Source organism: Leiobunum rupestre, chromosome 1 (assembly GCF_980474605.1).
Source record: "Leiobunum rupestre chromosome 1, qqLeiRupe1.1.hap1, whole genome shotgun sequence".
In the NCBI taxonomy this organism is placed as follows: Eukaryota; Metazoa; Arthropoda; class Arachnida; order Opiliones; family Sclerosomatidae; genus Leiobunum; species Leiobunum rupestre.
This window is the reverse complement of record NC_143384.1, coordinates 85198982-85208519: the sequence shown is the minus strand read 5'-3', so window position 1 is coordinate 85208519 and position 9538 is coordinate 85198982.

Sequence of the window (9538 nt, the reverse complement as noted above, 5' to 3'; positions counted from 1 at the left end):
GTAATGTTCTTTATATCGTTTGTTACTCTTATCAATATTAGTTTTCACTAGTTCATACTCTTCTTTTAATTTATTAACAAACTCTGTGGTTGGGGCGGTGGTTTCTAATTCAAGTTCATCGAATTGTAACTCCCCGGGGAGACGAACCTCTCTACCGTAATTTAAATAGTACGAGGTATATCCCGTAGACGCTACTGGATACGTATTGAGGGTTAACCGTAAAAAATGTAAGTTCTTATCCCAATTTCTATGGTCTTGGCCCACATAGGTAGCTAATAAACGACCGATATTCTGGTTGTATCGTTCCGTGAGATTGGATTGGGGATAATAAAGACTAGTAAAACCCTGCTCAATTTTAAGAAGAATCATTAACTCTTGAAAAAGGTCACTAATGAATTGGACTCCGTTGTCCGAGAAGACTTTTATTGGGGTATTCCATCTACATATTATATTTTTGACAAAAAGTTTGGCTACTTCGGTGGCGGATGCAGTCTTTAGAGGGGCTAATTCTATAGCTTTCGTAAAATAATCGACAAATACCACTAGGTAAACATTGCCCTCTTCTGATTTGGGGAAAGGGCCCATGAGGTCTATACCCACCATCTCCCAGGGTCCTCTGGTGGTAGCAGATAACATCATTCCCGGTGATTTGAGTCTCTCGACCTTCATTCTTTGACACGTAACACACCCTTTGACGTACTCGATAATAAATTTACGCATCCCCTTCCAATAGTAGGAGGCTTTCATTTTTTGATAAGTTCGTGCGGCGCCCATATGCCCTGCAAATCGACTGTCGTGGTAAGTCTGTAAAAGAGATTGATATGAGTCTTTTGGAACGAGTAGTCTTGAAGCACCTTCTGGGTTGTCGGGTTTTTTAAAGATAATATCGTCTCTTTTTTCCCACTCTGGATGTTGTTGTAAATCAGCTGTTAGCAGCGGTGCGATAGTCGGGTCTTGTGTTTGTAAAGCTGCCCACTGCTGTTTGTTGAGGAGCGTCAAGCACGGGTCTTCTGGTAACGCCCGAATGATGGAAATTGTCTCTTTGGGTTTTTCTATTTCATAATTCGCAAAAGTCATTAAAAAAGGATTCATTGTATTGGTCTGTAGACTGTGGTCGGTCGGTTTTTCTGTTTCCCTCGTGTGGCTTTGGTTGGCCTGTTTAACAGTTGTTTTACTCGGGCTCTGTTTGGTCCTTGTCACTTCTGGTTTCCTGGCAGGGATTTCGAATGGGTTCACCTCTGGATTGATTAGTGCCCATAAGTTCTGAATGGAATCGCCTGGGACTTCTGGTCTTTCTGAAAAATTTCTGGAAAGCGGATCAGCTAGTTGGTTTACTGTACCTGGATGATATTCTATGTCCATATCGTATTCTTGGAGTTTCAGTGCCCAGCGTGCCAATCGCCCGTGTTGATCTTTAAGACTAAAGAGCCATTTCAGAGCTTGATGATCCGTGAATACAATAAAGTGGGTACCAGCAACATATCCTCTGAACTTCTTGACCGCCCATACCACTGCTAAACATTCTGCTTCGGAACTAGAGTATGCTTTCTCGAGGTCTGTTAAACTACGGCTGGCATAATAAATAACCCTTTTCTCTCCTTGTTGCTCTTGAAGTAACACTGCTCCTATCCCCACTCCACTGGCATCCGTGTGAATAAAAAATTTGCCTTCGGTGGTTGGATTGGCTAGTATGGGAGGGATAATTAAATAATTCCGTAATGTATCAAAGGCTACCTGTTGTGGTTCGTTCCATACAAACGGCTCGCCTTTCTTCTTTAATTGGTTGAGTGGGGCTGCCACAGCGGCGAAATTAGGAATAAATTTTCGGAACCATCCAGCTAAGCCTAGGAAACTTTGTATTTCTTTGATGGTGGTAGGTACTGGATATCCTTCTAATGCTTTGACCTTGTCGGGGTCTGGTTTGACTCCACCATTGCCAACTATGTGCCCCAAAATTTTTACTTCTTTCTGCGTGAATCGACATTTATCGATTCGTGCAGTGAGATGTTCTGCTTCTAAGGTTGAGAATGAATAATGTAAGTCATTGAGATGTTTGTAACAGAGTTCGGCACCGGTTGATAAATCGTCCATATATAATCCGAGCCCATAGGCTTTCCTGGTTGGAAAGGGGAAGATTGAGTCCATCGCCCTCTGGAAGGTGGCTGGGGCTCCCGAGAGTCCGAACGGCATGACTACAAATTCGAAAAGTCCAAGATGGGTTAAAAAAGCGGTTTTAGGTATACTTTTGTCTTCCATTGGAATCTGCCAATATCCTGCTCTAAGATCGATGGTGGTAATATATTGAGGATTACCCAAGCTGGATATAACTACTTCCACATCGGCCATCGGATGACTGTTCTTCACTGTCACTTGATTGAGGGCTCTGTAATTCACACAAAACCTGGTATCCCCGGTTTTCTTTGGTACCATCACTACTGGCGCCGCCCAAGGACTGGTTGATGGTCGTATAATACCATCCCGTAACATGGCTTCCACATGCTCTTCTATTACTTTCTTTTCAGCGGGGGAGGTCTTCGCCAGACGGCATGCGACTGGTTTGGCATCTCCGGTCTCGATTGTGTGTTGAAACGATCGCACCAGTCCTGGTTTATCGCTGAAAACAGTGGGAAACATATTAACAAGCGCGGTTAGTTGCTGATGTTGTATCGGCGTGAGTGGTAGGTTGTCTGGTAGTTCAACTGGTTTATGGGGTTTCTTTTTTTTCGGGTTGATGTCTGTGAAAGGAAAAGTCCAAATGAACCCGTTATAATGCACTGCTACCGTCTGTCTATTATAGTCCATTTGAGCTCTCATATAAAAAAGCCAGTCTGTTCCCAGAATCATGGGTGCTACGAGATCCTCTAAGATGTGGAATTGGAACTTGATTTGTGGACCCGTCTGTGATTGAAGTCGAATCGTTTGCTGTACTGGTCCGTATTTAGTGACTACATGTCCTTTGGCAGCCAGTTGCACTTGGTTTTTCTCAAGAGTTTCAATAGGGAAATATGGAAGGCTCTGGAGAAAAGTAGTTTTATTGAAATAGGAATACTCCGCCCCAGTATCGATCATGGCTGTGATCCATTGTTCATTCCATAAAATTTTTAGAAATACGAGGCCCGCTTTCTTGGTGCCTTCCTGGATGTCCTCACCTTGTGGCTGGGTTGGGGAGTCATCGGGATTGTGGCTGATCCTTCCTTTGCCATAATTTGCCGTTTCTGCGTATGCGAAGAGACTAGGGATCTGGCAGTCCTTCGTCGGAGCACTGGGAACTTGAATAATGGTATTTAGATACTGTGAACTAGTAGTAGGTAAGGGGTACACATTTCCTGAAGAATCCAGGGTAACCACTTGAGGGAGGCCTGTGTTGTCTGGCTCCTCTTGGGTTGTCCTTATTGACGTTAGGCAAGCCGTCGCTTCTGTTCCTGCTGGTTTGTTCGTTGTCGGAACTCTGGGACAATCCCGCTTATGGTGATCGAAAGCGCCGCACTGGTAACAACGATATACTCCTTGGGTTGGTGGTAGGTGAAATTTGACATGTTGAATCGCAGCTTCCTTCCGGTCTCTCTGTAAAACTTTTTGAAAAGGTATTATTTGAGGTATGATTGCCTGTAAGTCTCTTATGGTTGTAACTCGATGGAAGGATAACAATGCGTCAAAGTCTGGGAGTAACCCGGTTTTGATTTGCCGCACCATCATTGTTTCACGAGGTCGTTCCGTGACGTCTAATTTATTAAAGAGACTGAGCATCCTACTGACATATTTATCGGGTGTTTCCGAATCTCCTTGTTTACACTCCTGTATCTGGAGCCAGATTTTGTCTGTATACGTACTGTCTAGAAACTTGAGATCAAATAGCCTTTTGAATTCTGCCCAGGAATGCATCTGGACAGCATGTTGTCGGTACCAATACTTTGCTTGGCCTTCTAACATTAATGGTAAAATGGTTAAAAGTTCATCATTCGATAGTTGCATTGCCCGTTGGTATTCAAGGATTGAGTCTTTAAAGTCTTTCGGACTCTCATCGTCTTCCCCACTGAATCGAATAGGTGGAACCTTGATCGGGTTACGACGGTGTGGAGGTTGCATTGGTAAATATTGCATTGGGGCCTGAACATACTGCATAGGACCCTGAGAGAGGTTGGAGTAGGAGTACCCAGGTGGTGGTATGTAATAGGGATAGTGAGACCCTATTGGATTTTGACTAATTTGCCCTGCTGGATTCGCTACATGAGGAACATTAAACCCTGGCCAACCACAGGTTGTGGTACTGTTGGGAGACTGTATCTAACAGTTGTTGGCATAGCACTAGCAATATTCGGTAATTGGTTCGCATAACTGTAATTAATTGGTTGAGTTTGCGACGCATTGAAAAAACCTTGGGAAATATCGGGTAGTCTTGACATTGGTTTTGACCCTACATACTGAGAAAAGTCATAAGGGTTCTGCCAATGAGGCATTCTATTTCCACTAGAAACATTGACATTATTGCTAACACTTGGCGTACTAAGTCTGGGTGTAGTATTTTGTATTGTAGTTGAATATATCGGACCAGTAGTTCTTGGGGTTGTATATACATTAGTAACCCGAGAAGGTTGGGAGAAGATTGGAGACCCCCAATTGCAGCGTACATTGGTCGCCGTGGGTTCAATCCCCTGCTCTACCCTAGTTGACTCGAATATTGACGGTATTTCGCCGCTGTTACTTTGAGGGGACCTAATGGGATTGGTTGGTCGTAACTCAGATATTCGTTTAGGTACGGGGTCGCTATTTGCTTGAGAGTTAGCTAACTTCCATTGTGCGAACTGGTTTATGAACTCCGAAGGCACTTGGGATGTTCTACCCGAAAGATTAAAAGGATCTATTCTTTCTAGAAATTCGGTTGTTTCTCTTATTCTCTCTGCCTTATCTCTATTCATGGCTGTTTGAGCCTCATTAAGATCTTCCTCGGAAGATGGACAATTAGTCGCTCCCCTGGGAAGCGTCCACTCAGAGTTCATAATACCAAAATTTATTTTACACAATTATTATTTGACTTCACTCAGCCGACCATGTAACAATGTGACTGTTAATCTAAGGATCCTGCCGACTGCGCCAGATATTACGACACTATAAGTTTCAGGGGGGTTTTAGGGGAGTCGTGGAGATCAGTAAGGAGGGAAGATTCAAAAAGTTCCAAATGTAACCTTGAGAATCTGACCCACGCACTAAACTCGAGGGAAATTTAAATACTTATTTCCCCGTGCCGTATGTATCGAATTTATTTGTTCGGATCCTTAGAGTCGGTATTGTCACAGAGTAGGTAAATGAAATCAATAGTAGCTATGCAAAACAGTAACTCTTTTATTTGTACTTGGGTTTATCAATGGTAATCGTATACAATTTAACTGGTACTTCTTACCTAACGGTTAAAGGATTAACAGTTCGTGGCTATGGTGGGCCTTGGGGTTGTGACGAATAATATATATATTCAAAAAATACTTTGGTTGGTAGTTTTAAAAAAATAAATATAAAGAAACTGGCTTTGGCTAGCCTGACGTAAATAAAAATAGTTAACTATCACCAATTTCGTATTTAGTTTCGGATGTGGAGGATTTGACAGACTAGATGATAAAGGAGTATGGCTGCTCTGACAGTTGAACAAAAGAACTAAATCTACGGGGTTTCTGGTCTAAAAAAGGGGTGGCATATAATCGTCTGCTAAACTCGCAGGAAATTAGGTCGGGACATAAGAGTTTCAGTTTACACAATACATTTAAACGAAATAAAGAGAAATTATAAAGGGAAATGTTCAAAAGTACTTATCGCTCTTCAAGTAACCTTCCAAGGAAGAACCGCACATAACTTCTACACCAAAGTCATCGCGCACAACCACGAATTCGACCGAAATACCCGCACAAGTACCGTGCACTTTTGACCTTCATGTCGAACCGCGTCACCGAATGCTGTATACCACATTCTGATCACCCTTGAAGAAACGATTAAAACAAAACTAAAGAAAATCTGAATGTTTTGTACAAAGTTGTCTTGGCTTTATATACAAGATAAATAGATGACCCCTTATCTTATCGGGGTGTGTAAAAAACGAAAAAGCTACGGGGCTGCCAGAATAGGCCAGATAAATGAAATGAAACAAAAACAATATATGAATGGTCCCTAGAGGGCTATGCTGAGGGGAAAAAAATGATAAAAAGTAGAAAAATAACAAGACGATCACTCCCGAAAGTTAAAGGGTCGTGATACGGTATTGGTCTTTTTCATGCGGTATGTGTCACAACGTAAACATGAAGTCTACGAGTCGTCCACTAACAGATATCGAATAAAGCTATTCTACGGTATCTTCATCAAGGGCGAGTGTTGAATTAAAATGAGCGTTAAAGATGCGGCAAGTATTTCGTAAGCGATAAAAAAAATACTCTCTTTACATATTTCTTTCATTAAAATTTGCTTCGTATTATATTTAACTGATAAACTTGTTCTGTAAATAGGGTTAAATTCAATTGTGCAATGTTTTAGTAAGTCTAACTCGCTGTTGTAACTACTTAATTTATAATATTCTGAATAAATTAAACTCGGTTGTTCCGTCTCAATTATTTAAATTAAAATTAAAATTTTATACCGGGCAGGGATTGAACCGAGATTACGTTTTAAGAAAATAACTCTTAATTGCGGAGATATCTTTAAGGGTCGTCTCGAGAAATTAATACCACTAGGGACCATTCCTCCGAGGAGAGGTATATTTTGGCTTGCCAACTTGTTATTATTAGGATGTCTTGCTACATTTATAATTGCCCCTCCAAAAAGAAGAAACCAGTTGAAAAACCTCACCTTTTTCGGGCTAAAGATGAAAATCAACTTGAAGAATGGCTTAATTTATTAAGTTAAAAAACACTCTAACCCCTTCACAGCTAAATAAATAATGGCCTATTACTAGAGTCACCTTTTTAATTTTGAGTAATTAATAGTTAAAAAAATTAAAATGCGTAAATAAAAATTGTAAAACATTCTTAATATATGCTGTTGTAGCTATATTTAAATATATATTTACGAATAATTTTATAAAAAAATAGTAAGTACTCTTTGCTAAATATCGATGGCGCTTGGGTAGCTATTCTAGCAAGAGGGTTGCCAGTCAGCAGAAAATAAGGATCCCCGCTTCTCTAGCATGTACGAAGGTACAAGATCTCTAACCTGTGTAGAATAGTCGTGGTTATAGTTATACTACGGTGAACGTGTTCAATTCGAGACTTGTACAAGGCTTTAATTGTGAAAAAATCGTCTACAGAATATTTCTTAACAATAAACTCCCCAGCAAACACAAAAACGTCCTTTGGACATCCGATAGACGTCACACTCGGATCTTGCCTTCGTCCGTAGGACATCCCAAAATCCGGGGTTGACGTCGGTTGGACGTTAAAGGACGTCCAAATATCCGGTTGGTCTATAGCCGTAGTACGTCCCGGGGACGAGTTTTCGGACGTCCAACGGCGATTACGGCGGTCGTCCGCTGGATGTCTTTCTATAAAACCTAGAGATGTCTTTAGGCCTTTAATTTGGTTCAATCATGGCTCAATAGGGATGAAACTAGGACGTTCATTCAGAGCAAACACAAATCGTCCCTGGGACGTCCCAGCATGGTCCATAGAGCCCAGCTTGGTCCCGTACAAAATTCGTCTAAATAAAACTAAGCCATTTAATACTATTCCTTAAAAAAAAGACTATCGGATGAAAAATGTACTCTAGAAATTGCTGTTTCTCGAAGCTTAATTTTAATATCTATCCAAATCTTACTTTTGGAATTTCAATTTAACTATATAAAATATCACAGTATAAACTAAAGCTTTAGGCGAACCACTCAGTGAGAGTAATGAATAATAAACTTAAAAAGTTAAATTGAAACATGTACAGGTCCAAAATAAACTTTAAAAACAGCGAACCTTCCTTAACTTTCGGAGAATACACTGCAAATCTTACTTTTCGAAATACAAATTCACTAAACTATTCACGGAACACATTTGAGCTATAAGTCCACCATTCAGTGAGAGTGAAGATGAATACTCCATAAAGTTAAAGAGTCAAAATAGACTTTGATCAAACATATTTTCGGGCCTGCAGCCCCATATTTTCTTCTTATCTCTGTAAAAGACACATAAAAAAATGGAATTAAAATCATAAAAAAAATCAAACAGTTTTTTAATAAAATACTTACTCTTATGATATATTATCAGCGATACTAGAGATTACTATGTTATAATCTTTAACGTTTGTGTAGAACGCATTATGGACTTTAGATCTATAACTCTCCTAGTGAAGTTCTTTGAATTTAAAAATTTGGTTCAAGATGGCAACTTCCATGGAGTTGGAGATTAGATTATTGAAAGGTAAAATTAACGCCGAATTTTCATGTTAAGTTATACTAATCTATTTTATTAACTAACATGATACGTATTTTTAAATATTAGCTATTCTTGAGAATAGATATAAATCTATTCTTTGTGAAACGGTTGAAAAACTAGAGGATACACAAAATAGCCCTCGTAATGAAGGCAGTTAAATTAAATTACCAAGAAAATGTGTCGAGCAAATATATCTAGGCTATTTTGAATAACCACTGGCCCTTAACCATTGCTCAAACTTAATTTGTTGCTTTTGGGGATTTGGATATCGATAAAATTTTAAGTTTGCACCTTTAAATAACCTAGTATCACTGCGACAATTACCGTAATAACATTTTTTCGGGGCCATAGCTAAAAAAATATTTATTAATTCGTAAATCAGGCTAGGGAGATAGTCGCTATTTTGAACCAGATTTTTAACTCCCGCGAATTACGCACAGTAGCGCTCCAGTCGAATAGCGCGACAGTTCGAAGAGAAATACTCTATTGGAGCTTAGTATAGAATTGCGTGTCCTGTAGTAGTTTGCCCATGGCCAAACGGTAGATGGGTCGGCGAGCGCCATTATAACCTATGGTCGCGAAGCCACAGCTCATAAGGGACGCGTCAAAATTCTAAGAAGGAATTCTTCTCTTGAGAAGAGTTCTTAGTGATAATTTTTCTTCTCGTGAGAACTCGCTAAAAAGCATCTAATGAAAAAATTCTTCTTAAGATGGCGGGTTACGAGAATCTCACGAACATTGTTAACAGAGAAAGGTTATGTAACATAATTCAAAAAGCAGTGATTTGGGAGGAACCAGCTGATGATGTCGGAAATATACAGCTATATCAATATGTAAGACATCTACAAACTAAAAGAGTATAAACGAATCATAACGTATTTACGTAAACGAAAATGATAATGATAATAAAATCAAGAAGCCCAGACTCATTCCACAAAATGATGATGATGATGAACACCCGTCAGAGTATGCCAGCTAATTTTGAGGTTTCCATGACACACTTTCGAATGTATAGATCAGGCTGTTCAGCGATTAAGGTACATTTCAGTATTTTCCAAATCCTTTTTCGTGTTGTTTAACTTTGAATTTGTGGTCCCCTACTTTACACTTTTTAACCAAGACCATTTCAATTTAATAGTGCCACT